This window comes from Lepus europaeus, chromosome 12, assembly GCF_033115175.1.
Source record: "Lepus europaeus isolate LE1 chromosome 12, mLepTim1.pri, whole genome shotgun sequence".
Taxonomy (NCBI): domain Eukaryota; kingdom Metazoa; phylum Chordata; class Mammalia; order Lagomorpha; family Leporidae; genus Lepus; species Lepus europaeus.
This window is the reverse complement of record NC_084838.1, coordinates 34,138,536-34,155,992: the sequence shown is the minus strand read 5'-3', so window position 1 is coordinate 34,155,992 and position 17,457 is coordinate 34,138,536. Positions and strand designations below refer to the sequence as shown.

General features: G+C 41.0%; 1 long non-coding RNA gene across 1 annotated transcript in view; it reads right to left on the bottom strand.

The window, feature by feature from the left end:
* Positions 1–7,563: 7,563 nt before the first annotated feature.
* LOC133771221 (uncharacterized) overlaps positions 7,564–17,457 on the bottom strand; it is a 120,499-nt gene continuing 110,605 nt past the window's right edge. Inside the window, exon 4 of the long non-coding RNA XR_009867551.1 lies at positions 7,564–8,934. This is a non-coding gene — a long non-coding RNA (uncharacterized LOC133771221). The remainder of the gene's footprint in view (positions 8,935–17,457) is intronic.

Genomic DNA, 17,457 nt, shown 5'->3' with positions numbered 1-17,457 from the left:
TGCAACCAGCTTAAGTCTTTTGCCCATTTTTGTATTGCTTGTCCATTTACTACTGATTTGTAACAGTATTTATGCTGAACACAAGTCCTTTATCAGATGTCTATATTAAAAATGTTTTCTCCCACTCTGTCTTCCATTTTGTTATTCTGGTAATTTCTTTCTTGTTTTCATTTTATTATACATTTTTGTGGCATACAGTGTGATAATTATGTATATACAATGTGTGATAATCAAACAGGGTTGTTGTTATTTCAGTTTCCTTAAATATTTCTTAAAATTTTGATTAACATGCAATAATGGCACAACTTCCTGGGGTATACAGCGACATCACAGTATCTGTGAAAGTATACAGTGTATACTTTGATATAAAATCCAGGCAATCAGTATCTCCATCTCCCTATCATCAAATCACCCCATGTTTGGAGCCTTTGAACTCTTCCCTTCCAGACAATTATAAAATGTAAGACATTGTGAATTATCATCTCCCTATTGTGCCAAAAACATTTTCTGGTAAATTTGATGAGTAGAGTTTTACATTCCAACTCAATTTTTTTTCCTGTTTAGTGCTATTTATGCCCTAAGAATTCTTTTCCTACTCCAAAGTTGTAAAGATAATCTCCTTTTGTTCTTAGAAGTTTTAGTTATTATTTCATGTTTGAATGTGTGGTCCATCTCTGAGTTCTTTGGGTTTTGATGTTGTCTTCTATAGAATTAAGCTCTTAATTGACTTTTCCAAGTATTTTCTGTTTATTAAAATACAAATGATTTTTACATACTGACTTTATGTCCTATGCCATGTATTAGTTCTAGCAGTTGTTTTGTAGGTTCCCTAAGATTTTCTATGTAAAGAATCATGTCAATTAGCATTTTACTTCTTCCTTTCCAAGATTTAAAGATCTTACATCTTTTTCTTTCCTCATTCAACAGCTAGGAGTTCCAGTACAAAGTCAAATGGAATTGTTAGGAGCACAGCCACACTTGTCCTCAGTCATGGGTGAAAGCTTTCAAGAGTGTCAAATATGATGTCACTGCAAGTGTTTTAAAGATATTCTTATCAGATTAAAGATATTTCTTTCCATTCCCTATTTGCTGAGTCAACAACTGTTGAATTTTGCGAAAATCTTTTCTAAATTTCTTGAAAAAACTGTTTTCTCTCTTTTACTGTTAATATATGAAGTATATGGATTCTTAGATTAATCTTATATTCCTGGAATAAATTCACTTGATCAGGATTATTAGTCTTTTCATATATTGTTGAATTCAACCTACTAATATTTTATTAGAGTTTAGTGCCTATCATCATATGGGATATTGATTAGCAATTTTCTTTTCTTGAAATATTTTTCCCTCAGATTTGGTTATCTGGCTAATGCTTCCTTAATAAAATGGGCTCCTCTATTTTCCAAATTTGCTTAACATTCATGTAATTTCTTCTTTCAACATTTGATAGTATTTTGTCAAAGAAATCATATTGGCCTTGGGTTTTCTTCATGGGAAGGCTTTAAATAGATAAAAGTCTGTCTAGATTTTTCAGTTCTACCTTCTATTAGCTTTAGTAAGTTGTGTTTTAAAGGAATTTGAAAAAATATCTAATTTGTTGAATGCTTTGGTGTAAAATCTTCACAATATCCCATTATTCTTTAAGATTTATTAATTTATTAATTTATTTTGGAAGTCAGAGTTACAGAGAGGGAGAGACACAGAGCAAGATCTTCCATCCACTTTCTCACTGCCCAGATTGCAGCAATGGCCAGCACTGGGCCAGGCTGAAGCCTGGAGCTGGGAGCTTCATACAGGTCATCAACATGGGTGTCAGGAGCCCAAATACTTGGGACTATCTTCCACTGCTTTTCTCAGGCAATTAACAGGGAGCTGGATTGGAAGTGGATTAGCCAGGACATGAACTGGCATCCAAATGGGATGCTAGGGTTGCATGTGGCAGCATTACCCACCATACCACAATGCCAGCCCCCCTTATTATTCTTTAATGTAAAATATGATCTATAGCTTTAGTTCTTCTTCATTTCTAATGCTGGTAATTTCTGCTTTCTCTCTTTCCTTAACAGTCTTGTTCAAGGTTCATTAGATTGATTATACCTTTCAAAGTTTACTTTTCAAATTTGGAGTTTTGTTAATATTCTTTATTATCTCTTCTCTACTTGGCTGATTTCTACTCTTTATCTACTTACTTTGGGTTTAATTTTGTCTTCTTTTTCTAATTTCTTAAGGAGACTTGCAGACAGAGTAGGCAAAAGCAATACTCGTGTGGTGCATACCAAATGCAGGTTTAGACATCACCTTAACTGGAAGTGTTAGAGACTATATCCAGGTTGTAGACACACACACACACACACACACCACACCTGAGCTGAGCTTTAGGTGTTTCTCACCTCTGCAAGCACGTTGAATGGTTGTGCACACTGCAGCATCTTGTATGAGATACATGGCCAAAGTGCTGAAGGACCACATACACTGCATTGGACGTGGCTGGATAGTCCCCTGGTGCACCCTCATGGCCAGACTGAACATGATACTACACTTCCAGGCAAAGATAAAGCCCTAACGCTGAAGTCTCTTTTCACATTTCTAAAGGCTTTCCTAGGAAACTAGTGGGAGTAATGTTGTCTCAGTATTACTGTCTACATGAATTTAAGTTCTTTAGATACCAAAACTACGAAGGCTGTTTATTCTGTACCATGAGTGTTGGATAATTGTATTTATAATTTTGTAGATTTGAGCATGCTGATCCACCAGTGATCTTAACCAATCTGAAATAATTTTAAAATCTAAGATTCTGCTGGAGTTGGTGGGAAAAATATGTGTGGGTGAACTGAGGTAGGAAGACAATAAAGGAATAATTACTAAATATATAATTCTAATAAATAATACTAAATAATAATAATATAATTGGTGATGTAAACAAGAGGTTCACAACCCAGAAAATAATCGAATTTAGTCTGCTGCCCAACTAGTAGGAAGTCTGTAAAAGCCAATGATTTCCAGAGATCTTCAAATTGGAAAGTGAATTGAAGCAACAGTTTCCTAGACATCTTCTAATTCCCTCAGATTTGCTGTCTGTCCAGCTCCATTGTAAATAATATGTCTCTTCTGTTAATTTCCTCTATGTCCACTTGAAACATTTTCATCATGAAGTCACAAAAATTGCAAAACAACTTGGCAGAATAACAGATTCTGAGGTGAGCCTGCTGCAACCTGGAGATTCCCTTCAGTACCTGTGAAGTATCTACCCAGTTCCTTTCTGATCCAAAACTATATCCAGGGTAATCAAATAAAAATAGAAATTCTGTGGGGGCTCTAATGTGGCAGTGGAAATGAAAGTTGAGCCCACTTGCCAACAACAACCTGTTCTCATAAAAATTTACATGTGGTAGTTCGTGTATTTTTTGTAATTGAAAATTATTAAAGTGTTGAATATACATACATGTTGTCTTTTGTGCTCAAAAAACTATTTATTGAATGTCTACTACATACCAGGCATTGTGCAAGACATAAAGGAATCAAATGTCGAACAAGCAGAGAAAAGAAAGCTAAAAGACAGTCAAAAATTTAAAAATGAATTGCCGGTAGTCTCCATTATTACCAAAGACTGCATATTCTTGAATCTTTGAGTCAGAAAAAAGGGGAAAATAGTTGTGCTGGATCCCTGCTGCCATGTATGGCAGAGAGTATGGAGTGTGTGAGTGTGTGTGTGGTGGGTTTTGGAGAAGATGAAGGAGCATAAGGAGAATACCTCAATTTCTGCCCAATAGAAGTGGGAGGATGGAATCACTGATGTTCCAGAAGCTAAGAAAGGAAAAATGTAAATTATTTTCTTTACGCATGTGGTTTGCACAACATCCTCCAACATAAGACACCCACTTGGGTCCTAAAGTTGGAAAAATCTGGGGAGGATGGGGAAGGGGAACAGAGCAACAAGACTTGACACAGTATGCCAGATGTCAGCACTAGCAGATCATCACAATACCTACCTCATAGAGTTATTGTAAGGATTAGGCTTAAGATAGTGCTCATAGAGTTGATGGATTGCAAAAAGTACCCAACATTATTACTGTTTTAATTCTTTATAAAAAAAATAAGCTTGAGCAGTTCCCAGAAAATTCAATTCAGCTTTACTGAGCCTCAGTAATGTATTAATAAGCTCTGTATTAGGGGCTAAGGTGATACTGTGACAGCTAAGATTTGATTCCTTCCATCAAAAGTTCACAGAACTCAAGACTCGCTTCACTGCCACCCTATATAAAAACCTTCAAAGGTTCTATATTGCTTTCAGAATGGTCCCATCTCTAACTTGGTACCAAAGGCCCATCACAATTCCACCTTTCTCCTAGCTCTCTGGCTTCATCTCCCGCCACTGTGTGTTAGGCTCATACTTCAGCCTAACTGAGCTACTTGTCACTCCTCAAATGTACCACCCATTTCCCATCCCCATGACCTCTAATGTGCTGTTCCACTAGTCTAGAATAAATTCCTTTTCCTATATCCCTTCTCCACCTTCAGTATTCAGCTTTCTGCAATTCCCTATCTCCTTCTAGATCAGCTGCTCCTTCTTGAGCCCTCCACGGAAGCCTGTGCACACACATTGCATTAGTGTACTGTACTCAAACTGTGCTTTATCTGTCTCCCCCATTATTCTGTGGGCTTATTGAGTACAGACTGTCTCAGTGGTCTCTTATCCTAGCTCCCAGAAAAACATATGCACAGTAGACACTCAAGAAAATGTGTAGAGAAGGGATGAACAAACTGAATTAGTGTTTGAATGACAAAAAAAGAAAAACAGGCTGAATCGTCTATGGTGACATCTTTGGCAAGTGTGGCAAGTGAACTGATTCTTTATGGAAAGGAAGTTTTATCAAGATTGTCCAGAGAAAAAGAACCAATCATTGTAAGAGATATATGCAGATATACAGATACTTACATGCGAGGGTACCTCAAAAAGTTCATGGAAAATTGAATTAAAAGGAAGTTTAGGGGCAGGAATTTTATGGTACAAAAGGTTAAGCCCCTGCTTAGGACACTATATCCCATGTCAGTGTGCTGGTTCAAGTCTGATACACCCGTTCCAATCCAGCTCCTTGTTAATACGCCTGGGAAGCAGATGAAGGCTCAAGTACTTTAGTTTCTGCTACTCACACAGGAGATCGGGCTTTAGTCTGGCCCAGCAAAGGCTGTTGCAGGTATATAAGGAGGAAACCAGCGTATGGCAGATCACTCTGCTTTAAAAAAAGAAAAAAAAAGTCCTTGCTTATTTTGGTGCAAAATACTTTTTAAATCCTTGCATAGTGTTTGTCTAATATACTTTTCTTTAAGATTTACTTTACTTATTTGAATAGCAGAGTTACAGAGAGGAAGCAGCAGAGAGACAGACAGAGGGAGAGCTATCTTCCATCTATTTTACTTCCCAAATGGCTGCTTACTCCAGGTCTTCAATGTGGGTGCAGGGACCTAAAGATTTGGGCCATCTTCTGCTGCTTTCCCAGGCACATCAGTGTCACAAATGGCAGTTTTACTCACTATGCCACAATGCTGGGCCCCTAATACACATTTTTTTATGAAGTTGTGGAAGACCCTGGGGAAGTGGAGGAGGAAGAGATTTACTACGAGGACTCAGCTCATGTGAATATGTGAGCTGAGAAGTCCCACAATCTACCATCTACAAGCTGTAGACCCCAGGAAAGGTGATGGTGTAGTGTCTGAGTCTAAAGGCCTGACAACCAGAACTCATAATAGTTCAGCTGTAATTCCAAATGCCTGGGAAGTGGGAGGACTGATGGTATATGTCCCAGTGCAGAGCTACATGCCCATGTCCCAGTCCAAGCAGCCATAGAAACAGACTTCTCCCCTGCTCCAATTTTTTATTCTTTTTGGCTTTACTGAAAAGACAATCTCCTTTTCTCAGGCTACCAATCCAAGCCTCCTCATTACATCCTCACAGATACCTCAGAAATGTGTTACCAGGTATCTGAACATCCTGTGGTCTCTCAAGTTGACAATAAAATTGACTATCACAGGTCGGCGCCACAGCTCAACAGGCTAATCCTCCGCCTAGCGGCACCGGCACACCAGGTTCTAGTCCCGGTCGGGGCGCCAGATTCTGTCCCGGTTGCCCCTCTTCCAGGCCAGCTCTCTGCTGTGGCCCAGGAGTGCAGTGGAGGATGGCCCAAGTGCTTGGGCCCTACACCCCATGGGAGAGTGGCTCCTGTTTTCGGATCAGCGCGGTGCGCTGGCCACAGCACGCCGGCCACAGCGGCCACTGGAGAGTAAACCAACGGCAAAGGAAGACCTTTCTCTCTCTCTGTCTCTCTCTCACTGTCCACTCTGCCTGTCAAAAAAAAAAAAATTACTATCACAGTAGAATTTGTATTGATGGGCAGAGGCAGAGGATATCCCAGTAAGGAAAGGGTTGGTTGAACAAAGCCTCTAGAAGAACCTTCAGGGCTGTGATGAGGAAGGTCTCTGTGACGAAGACATAGGGAGGAAATATGGATAAGGATATAGTGGCCATAAAACTGGAAATGTGGAGACCTCAAACTACCAAATCTATTCTCAAGCAATTTTTAATTTAAAGTCATATTGATTCAAAAACTGTTTTCCACTCCCATTTCTTCTCATTCATCCGTAAGTGACTTCAGATAACCTACACCAAAAATATAGCTATGTGTTCAGGGTGGGATTGTAGCAAAAGGATGAAAATAGGGAAAGGAATATAGTAAAAAGAGAAAAACAGGAGAAAATTACTCTAAATTGTAATATCAGGCAGATAGCAGTGTATTCACCTGTATCAGAGCAAAGACCATGTCATCAGCAGTTTATCCTCATATTTATCTTTATTTATATAACACATCCAAGATGGCTAATTAAGGATGCAGAGACAGGAATCCCTGGGGGCAATCAATGTCATTTTAGAAAGGAAACCTTTGAACCATGTGCTTTGAACTGCAACTAATGAGCTCCCAGCATTGCTAACAAGTCAGCAATATCTGGGGTTCAGTATTAAATACTGGTTGCATCACACAAAAATAAAAAAGCATAACTACTTCATTCATTGTGCTCAATGTTTACTACACACCTGTTACAGAAAAGACAATTTTTGGCACATACAGGGAGACCGGGGTGACTAGGATATGTACCAGGTACTCTAAGATCAAATAGAATGATGAGCCAAATGTGTACATGAGAAGGCAATTCAGAGTGTGGTGAATATATGAAAAAATGGAGCACATAAGGAAAGGAGGCATTCATTAATCTTAACAAGACAAAAGGGGAAAGGTTTCAAGATGGTGTCAACAAAGACTCCTAAGAGGTTTTCTATTTCTTTTTTTATTTTTACAATTTTTAATTATAAAACATTATAGAAAAAAACTCAAAAAATAGGATAAGAAAAACTCAAACCACTGTATTATTGTATATGCTATTTATTTATAAAAACGAGACCATATTAAACACAGTTTTCAGTAAACAGTTTCTAGGCAATGATATATTACAATCAGCTTTCTATGTTATTTACATTACTTCTACAACCAACTTACACATTTATTTATGTAGATGTCCATAAAAGGTATAGAAGAGTACACAGTAAAAGCATGTCTCTCTCCCAGCCTATCTTCTCTCTCTTACCAGTTTTAACCAGAAGTGCTTACTATTAACAGTTTCTTGTGGTCCTCCCACAAATATTCTGACTGTATGGCTACATTGTACATAGATGGAAGCAGTGCACACAGAGTTTTGTACCTTGCTTTTCTCTTGCCATACATAAATGCTGCTGCTTTGTTCTCTAAGGACCTGTAGAGTGTTCCATTGTATGGATATAAAAGAATGCGTAGACTCAGATGTCTCTACTGGACATTCAGACTGCTTCCAATCTCTTACAATTATAGTATAGATATAGCCTTAAAATGTAACTGTGCATATATTTGTGAATTTATCTGTAGGAAAACATGCTAGAAGTAGAACTTTGAGTGAGATCAAAGGATATGTGCATTTTGTAAACTTTGTAACAGACACTGCACAGTGCCCTCTATTCAGATGTCCCCAATTTCCACTCTTGCCAACTACAAATGCTTGTCTATTTCCTTACCTGTGGCTGTCCAGGTTAAGCCTCCACCTAGTCTTTCCCATTTCTCACCCCAGAAACACACACACACACACACATTCATTCTCTCTCTCTCTCTCTCTCTCTCCCTCTCTCCCTCTCTCTCTCTCTTACCTTGTAGCTAGATGAGGTCACATGTCTAGTTCTGGTCAACAGAATATAAAAATATGAACAGCAGCCGCTGAGTGTCACATCTAGGCCAAAGTAACTGAGAAGAGCGTGCATTCTCACCCTATCTTTCCAATTCCACCAGTTGGAAACAGAAGAATCCAAGGCCCCAGGAAATGGTAAAATCATAAGATGAAAGGAAATTGAGTCATGGATAATCACAAAGAGAACCAGAAACATCCTGGAGAAAAATCAACTTTTATTGTATTACATCACTGACATGCTGGCATTTGTTACAACATCACACTTTACCCTAATTCACCAACACTCCTTTTTTCATATAAAATATCCAATTCACAGTTCTGAGGACACATTTAGGGAATGTTAATTTAAGTATTTCAATGGTTTCTTATTTTTAAAAAATATATTTTTATTCACTTGAAAAGCAGAGTTACACAGAGAGGGAGAAACAGAATCTTCCATCCACTAGTTCACTCCCCAAATGACTGCAACAGCCAATGGTGGGCCAGACCGAAGCCAGGAGCCAGGAGCCAGGAGCTTCATCCAGGTCTCCCACGTGAATGCAGGGGCCCAAAGATTTGGGCCATCCTCCACTGCTTTCCTAGGCCATCACCAGGGAGCTGGATCAGAAGTAGAGGTGTCGGGACTTGAAATGGTACCTACATGGGGTGCCGGCACTGAGGTAACAGCTTTACCTGAATGTTAATTATGACATTTAGACAAGCATATTGGCACTAAGAAAATATCCTTCATTTCCTGGAATATCAAGAGCTGCTTTTTGTTTCTGTTTTTTTTTTTTTTAATCAAGAATAGATACCAGTTTATCAATTACTTTTGCAGTGTCTATGGAAATTATCTTAAGTTCTTTTTTTTTCTATCTTCTAAAGTGATATATTACATTAATATTTCCTAAGGTTGAAATAGCCTTGCATTTCTAAAATAAACCATGTTTACTTTCATATTACATATGTATATATATATATATATATATATGCTTTTGAAAGAAAAGGAATAACAGAACAAAGCAATAGACTGAAAGTTCTTTAAATATGATCCATAATTTTAAATTTCAATTGAGGATGTAAAAAGCATAACATACTCTCTAGAGAATAACTTTATCTGGAAAAGCAGATAAATGAATATCACTTTTTCCAGAGTAAAAAAGAAAAAGAAATGGAATTCCTGAAGGAAAAGAAAAGAGAACTACAGGGCAGGTCTACGAGGTCTAATTGAAAAGAAAAGAAGTTCCAGGTGGAGAACAAGGGCTATCCAGGAAAAAGCCACCATCAGCAATACAAGCAAGCTTCCCTCGGGGGAGACTAGAGCTACTACATTAAAATTACTCACTGAGCGCTGGGCAGGGCTAAGACTAGCTGGGTTCAAACCATGAAGTGAACTTGGCAAGTTACTTTTCTTCTACTAAGGGATGATGACAGAGTTTCTAAGACTAATTGGCAGCAACATCTCAGATAACACATGGGAGAACCTAGCATACAGTTAGCCACAACACTTTTTTTTCTTTTCATGTTATTTGGAAGACAAAGACACACAGGGAGAGACAGAACAAGATATTCCATCTGCTGGTTCATTCCACAAATGCCCACAACAGCCAGGGCTGGCCCAGGCCAACACCAGCAGAGAGGAATTCAATCCAGACTTCTCAAGTGAGTAGCAGGGACTCAAGTACTTGAGCCATCATCTGCTGCCTCCCAAGATGTGCATTAGCAGAGAGCTGGATCAGAAGCTAAGGAGCTAGGATAGGAGATGCAGGCATCCTAAGTGGCAACTTAACCACTGTGCCAAACTCACCCCAAGTAATTACACTTCTAACTGTTAAAATCAAAAGTCACTACACTTCTATCTGTTAAAACCAAAAGCCTGGGGCCAGCGCTGTGGCATAAAAAGGTAAGCCTCCACCTGCAATGTCAGCATCCTATAAGGACAATGGTTCATGTCCTGATTGCTTCCTCTCTGACCCATCTCTCTGTTTATGGCCTGGGAAAGCAGTGGAAGATGGTTAAAGTGCTTGGGCCCTGCACCCAAGTGGGAGACCCAGAAGAAGCTCCTGGCTCCGAATCGGCTCAGCTCCAGCCGTTGCGGCCATTTGGGGAGTGAACAAGAGGACAGAAGACCTAACTCCTCTCAAATAAATAAAATCTTAAAAAAAAAAAAAAAAAGTTTATCAGTGAGTCAAACCTTTGGAGACTTTTGAGAAGACCAAAGCCTGAATCCTCCCCAGAACACCGAATAAAGCCTTAATAGTCTGAGGAACTGTATGATGAGCCCTGCGCTAACATCTCTAATGGGAGCTGAGGTCCATGCTAGTGAGAAATGAACTCATGGGCAGATTGAACACTACTTATTTCACTAATGTGAAAAGATAAGTTTTTTTTGCCCTAAATGCAAGATTATTGAAGATGGGAAAAAAACTGTAGGCTCTGTCAGAGTAAACAGACCCATAGTGGAGTCTCTTTTTAAAGTCAGTGGAGGGCCGGCGCCATGGCTCACTTGGTTAATCCTCAGCCTACGGCACCGGCATTCTATATGGGCACTGGGTTCTAGTCCCGGTTGCTCCTCTTTCAGTCCAGCTCTCTGCTGTGGCCCAGAAGGGCAGTGGAGGATGGCCCAAGTGCTTGGGCCCTGCACCCACAGGGGAGACCAGGAGGAAGTACCTGGCTCCTGGCTTCAGATCAGCGCAGTGCCGGCCATAGCAGCCAATTGGGGAGTGAACCAACGGAAGGAAGACCTTTCTCTCTGTCTCTCACTCTCACTGTCTGTAACTCTACCTGTCAAATAAACAAATAAAAATCTTTAAAAAAAATAATAAAGTCAGTGGAGACAATCCTTCAGGACTATTGGTCCAAAGAGAGAAGTGGGATGGGACTGTAGCTGCCTGATTTGGGTATCATACTAAGCCATTCCATTCATACAGCAGATGTGGTCTGAGTACAATCACCATGTACAGGAACTATCCTGGGGTTCTAAGTGTATGCAAGACAGTCTGCCCCATCAAAGAGCTTACATACATGGATCATCTTGACTTATATGAGCCAAATTAGAATTATTTTATCTGTAAGAAAATCATCATATTGACTGAAGTCTCTCTCTTTCTCTCACATACACATACACACTTTTTGTTCTATTACAGAAGAGATGAAAAAGTGAACTATTACTATTGTTAGTCATGAAGTCAGATGATACTTCAACTCCATTTAGTCCTTTTTCACAGTCTTGTGAATATAAAAGCCAGCACAACAATTTGGTGGATTTTGAGTTAATTACTTCAGTTCTTTCCACTAAGGCACTGTAAGTGAAAGACTTTTGGAAAAAATACCATACTTTTCACTTCACACCAATTTACTCTTTCTCCAGTTTATGTTCAAGATATAAGACCCATGAAAGTTTAATTATCACATAGCACCAACCAGAAAAAAATAAATTTTAAAAATTTAGTTATTTGAGATGGACAGAGTAAGACAGAGCTCTCATATGTCTGTTCATTTATCAAATGCTCATAACTGCTGGGACTGGGCCAGGGAGCCAAAACCAGAAGCCAGGAATTCAGTCAAGGTCCCCCACATGGGTGGCAGGAACACAATCACTTGAACCATCACTACTGCCTCCCAGGGTCTGCACAGGCTGGAAGCTGGCATTGAAAGCTAGAGACAGGCACTGAATGAACCCAAGCACTCTGATATAGAACGCGGACTTCCTAACCAGCAGCTTACCAGCTAGACTAAATGCCCCAACAGAAATATCTTAAATGTTCTTCTTTACCTAGTAGCCAAAAATTCCCTAATCCACTTGCCTATCTTCAGATAAAAGCTTATTTATTCAATCCAAAAGGAAAATACAAAAACAAATGACATATAATCAATGTAGTTGGTTGAATGGTGGCCCCTGAAAAGGTACGACCATATTATAATCCCCAGAACCTGTGAATGAGATCTTATGTGGAAAAAGGATCCCTGAAGATATAATTAAGGATCTTGAGATGAGAGCATCTTGGATTATCTAGGTGGGCCCTAAATTCAATGACAAGTGGACTGTCTTATGTCAGTCCTTACTAGAGAAAGGCAGAGGGGCCATTGTGCACAGCGAGTTACGACACCCCTGCACCTGTGATACCTGCATCCCATACCAGAGCATCAGGTCAAACCCTGGTTGCTTTGCCTCCAATCCAGTTCCCTGCTAATGTGCTGGGAAAGATGGCCCAAGTACTTGGGCTCCTGCAACCCAGGGTCCTGGCTTGACCCAGCCCCACCTGTTGAGGCCATTTGAGGAGTGAATCAGCAGATGGAAAATCTACTTCCCTCTCTATAACCCTTTCAAATACATAAATCGTAAAAGAAAAGAAAAACACACAGAAAGGCAGAGAGAGGTGTGAGACCGACAGAAGTGAAGCCACAAAACAAAAAGAGGCTATGTGATCACGGAGGCAGAGGAAAGCCCACAGTCACCAGAGGTTTGAAGAGGCAAAGGGTTTCTCCCCTAGAGTTCCAGAGGGTGTATAGCCCAGCCAGCACCCAGATGTCAGGACTCTAACCCCCAGAACTGCGAGAGAACATATTTCTGCTATTTTAACTGACCAAGTTGATAGTGACTTATTAGAGAAATAAAGTAGCAGAGTAAACAAAAGAATTTGGGCAGGGAGCCATGGGTTAAAGTTCCACTTCTGTCATTTAATCTTGATTTGCTCTTAGTAAATGTGTTAATCTCTAAGAGCTTCCAAACGTGTATTATTACTCCCCTAGAGTTCTTATAGGCATTGAATGAGATTATGTATACAAAAACACTCCAAATACTGTAAAATTTTTTACAAATATAGGATTATCATAATAGTATAAGTCTCACTGTATAAAAATTCACATATGAATTACTTATTCTTATAATCTAAGAATTTCAAATGAGGTTTGGAGTCTGAGGTCTTTATTCAAACCCATTTGTTGCAACCCTTTACACAAATCAATACTTGCCTAATGGGGCTGGTGCTGTGGCACAGGGGGTTAACGCCTTGGCCTGAAGTGCCGGCATCCCATATGGGCACCGGTTTGAGACCCAGCTGCTCCACTTCCAATCCAGCTCTCTGCTATGGCCTGGGAAAGCAGTAGAGGATGGCCCAAGGCCTTGGGCCCCTGCACCCACGTGGGAGACCCAGAAGAAGGTCCTGGCTCCTGGCTTCGGATCAGCGCAGCTCCGGCCATTGCGGCCAATTGGGCAGTGATCCATCGGATAGAAGACATCTCTCTCTCTCTGCCTCTCCTCTCTCTGTGTAACTCTGACTTTCCAATAAAAATAAATAAATCTTTAAAAAAAAAAAAAACTTGCCTAATTTCAACAATGCCAACATTATATCAATTCTTAATATCAATTTTTTATCATGACAGAATAAAGCTGTCATGAGTGTACAAAATCCCTCTTTAGTACTAGGATTTAACAAAGAGGGTCTAATTGCCCCTAACTTTATCATCTGTTTCACTTCCGTCCAGATATCCTCTACTACTGTCACACTAATTTAGTAAAGGGATCATCTAATTGGTTTATTGTCCCCATATATATTAACAAATCAGTTTTAACCAATTTGCCCTTAACAATATCTGTGAACTCACTTAACATAACCATAATTCTTCCTCTAACTGACCTTAATTGTTCCATACAGATTTTTTTCTCAGCTAAGAATTAACCATTAAGAACCTCTTCCTTCTATTTCTGGTTTTCCCCAACAGGTGAACCCCAACAGACTGACAGACCTAGTTCTTCTTTCCTGAAATAAAATATATGTGTAAAGTTTAACCATAACTAAGGATATTTATGCCACAAGTTACACACAAAACTCTGTATAGTAATGCTATAAAGTAATCTCACTTCAGCCATACACAAGTATTTATTTTCAATATTTCTCATTACAGTTTCATTAAAAACATCATCACCAGATACATTCTAATTTATAGAAAGGAGGATCTACTGCAAGTTCCAAATTTCTTACCCTCAGGCTAAGAAGTTTGACTTAAAAATAAAGAAACAGCCCATCGATAGTGCAGTCTTTGTATTAGAATTTATTTTCCTGTGCTTTTTTACTTAGATAATATATATATATTTTTTTGGACAGGCAGAGTGGACAGTGAGAGAGAGAGAGACAGAGAAAAAGGTCTTCCTTTTTGCCATTGGTTCACCCTCCAATGGCCACCGCGGCCGGCACATGGCACTGATCCGAAGGGAGGAGCCAGGTGCTTCCCCTGGTCTCCCATGCGGGTGCAGGGCCCAAGCACTTGGGCCATCCTCCACTGCACTCCCGTGCCATAGCAGAGAGCTGGCCAGGAAGAGGGGCAACCAGGACAGAATCCGGCGCCCCGACCAGGACTAGAACCCGGTGTGCCGGCGCCGCAAGGCGGAGGATTAGCCTATTGAGCCGCGGCGCCGGCTAATCTATTTTTAAGATTCATTTTACTTATTTGAAAGGCAGAGTTACAGAGAGAAAGTGAGACATAGACAGACACAGAGGGAGATATCTATCTTCCATCTACTGGCTCACTCCCAAAATGGCCATGATAGTCAGGGTTGTGCCAGGCCAAATCCAGAGCCAGGAACTCCATCAGGGTCTCCCTCTCCCATGTGGGGTAGCAGGAGTCCAAGTGCTTGGGCCATATTCAGCTGCCTTTCCAGGCACTTTACCAGGGAGCTGAATTGGAAGTGGAGCAGCCAGGACTCCAACATGCAGGTAGTAGCTTAACTGGCTACAGCACTTCACCAGCTGTATTTTCTTGTGACTTACCCATTCTTTTCTGTGTTAAGAGTTTAGTGTCTTTCGGGCCCAGCGCTGTGGCATAGCAGGCAAAGCTGCCACCATACGGATGCCAGTTCGAGTCCTAGCTGCTCCACTTCTGATCCAGCTCTATGCTGTGGCCTGGGAAGGCGGCAGAATATGGCCCAAGTCCTTGGGCCCCTGCACCCACGTGGAAACTCCTGGCTTTGGACTGGCGCAGCTCCACCACTGCAACCAACTGGGGAGTGAACCAGCAGATGGAAACCTCTCTCTTTCTCTCCCTCTCTTCCTCTTCTTCTCTCTCTGTGTAACTCTCTCAAATAAATAAATCTTTTAAAAAAGAGAGAGAGAGAACTTAGTGGCTTTCAAATCACTCTTAGATCTAACACAGTGTATAATAAAAATGCTATTCCCTGGGGCCAGCGCCGCGGCTCACTTGGTTAATCCTCCACCTGTGCTACCGGCATCCCATATGGGCTCCAGGTTCTAGTCCCAGTTGCTCCTCTTCCAGTCCAGCTCTCTGCTGTGGCCCGGGAGGGCAATGGAGGATGGCCCAAGTGCTTGGGCCCCTGCACCCACATGGGAGACCAGGAGGAAGCACCTGGCTCCTGGCTTCAGTTCGGTGTAGTTCCAGCCGTGGCAGCCATTTGGGGGGTGAACCAAAGGAAGGAAGACCTTTCTCTCTCTCTCTCTCTCTCTCACTGTCTAACTCTGTCAAATAAATTTTTTTTAAAAATGCTATTCCCTGAAATTCTGCCTCTTAGGAAATCTTTAACTAAAAAAAGAGTTCTGTTCAAACAGTAGTACAGACTTTGAGGGGGTGGTCCTGTGGTACAACAGGTTAAAGCTCCTACGTGTGGAGATGGCACCCCATGTGGGTATCAGTTCAAGTCCCACCTGCTCCACTTCCCATCCAGTTCCCTGCTAATGCACCTGGGAAAGCAGTGGTGGATGACCTAGGTCCTTGGGCCCCAAACACACATGGGAGACCCAGAAGAGGCTCAAGGCTCCTGGCTCCTGGCTCCTGGCTTCGGATTGGCTCAGTTCCAGCGATTGCAGCCATTTGGGGGTGGGCCAGTGGATGGAAGATACCTCTCTCTCTCTCTCTCTCTCTCTCTCTCTCTCTCTCTTTCTCTTTCTGTGTGTGTGTGTGTCTGTGTGTGTATGTGTGTCTACCTCTCTCTACAACTCTTTCAGATAGCTAAAAAAAATCAGACTTTGAGATTTGTAAGTATAATGATAATTACCATCAACAACATACATCCCTAAAATGAGATGTCCTTCATGAATGCATTTGGGGACATGCAGCTGTGGTGAAGTAAGTTAAGCCACCACCTGGGATGCTCATATCCTGCAGCCAACGGCCTGGTTTGAGTCTTGATTACTCTGCATTTCTGATCCAGCTTTCTCCCAATGTGCCTTGGAAGCTGCAGATGATGGCCCAAGTACTTGAATTACTACCACTAGTGTGGGAGACCCAGATGGAGTTCCCGGCTTCTGGCTTCAGCCTGATCCAGTTCTGACTATTGCAGACATTTGAGAAATGACTAAGTACAATGCATTTCCATCTCTCCTTCTTTCTGTCACTCTTTTAAAATAAATAAATAATCTTTTAAAAATGCATTTGATGTTCCTCCTGAACCCCTGAATTGTGGGTAATATTATTTTCATATATTTAATTTCAATGCCTTCCCATAAGTAACAATTAAATCACTTCCGAGATGCAAGCTACACACTTGGTTCTCAGGAACACCACTAAAAATTTCAAATCAAAATGTGGGGGCTGGTGCTGTGGCGCAGCAGGTTAATGCCCTGGCCTGAAGCGCCGGCATTCCATATGGATGCCGGTTCTAGTCCCAGCTGCTCTTCTTCCAATCCAGCTCACTTCTGTGGCCTGGGAAAACAGTGGAGAATGGCCCAACGCCTTGGGCCCCTGCATCCACGTGGGAAACCCAGAGAAAGCTCCTGGCTCCTGGCTTTGAATCGGCGCAGCTCCAGCCATTGTGGCCATCTAGGGGAGTGAATCAACGGAAGGAAGACCTCTCTCCCTCTACCTCTCCTCTCTCTGTGTAACTCTTTCAAATAAATAAATAAATCTTTAAAAAAAAATGTATACCTAGGAAGTCAATAGCCACTATTCATATGAATGTAGATGACTACTCCTCCACGGCATTACCCACAACTTTAAATAAAGGATTTATCCCCCTGCAAATGGGATTATAAAGGTATCTCTCATTCTGTTATAGAACAATAATCTAATTTTCAGGATCTCTAAGTGGCCTTCATAAAAGTCAACAGTAGCCTCTACATTTTTCAGACAATCAATTCCCAATGAGAGTGCCAACATACCTCTCACCCTGGGAAACACGTTAACCCTCCTGATAGGGAAAGCCTGAGCTGCAGATATCCCTTATGTTTTCTAACTCTAGGTCTGCAGGATTCTTAAGAAACAAAA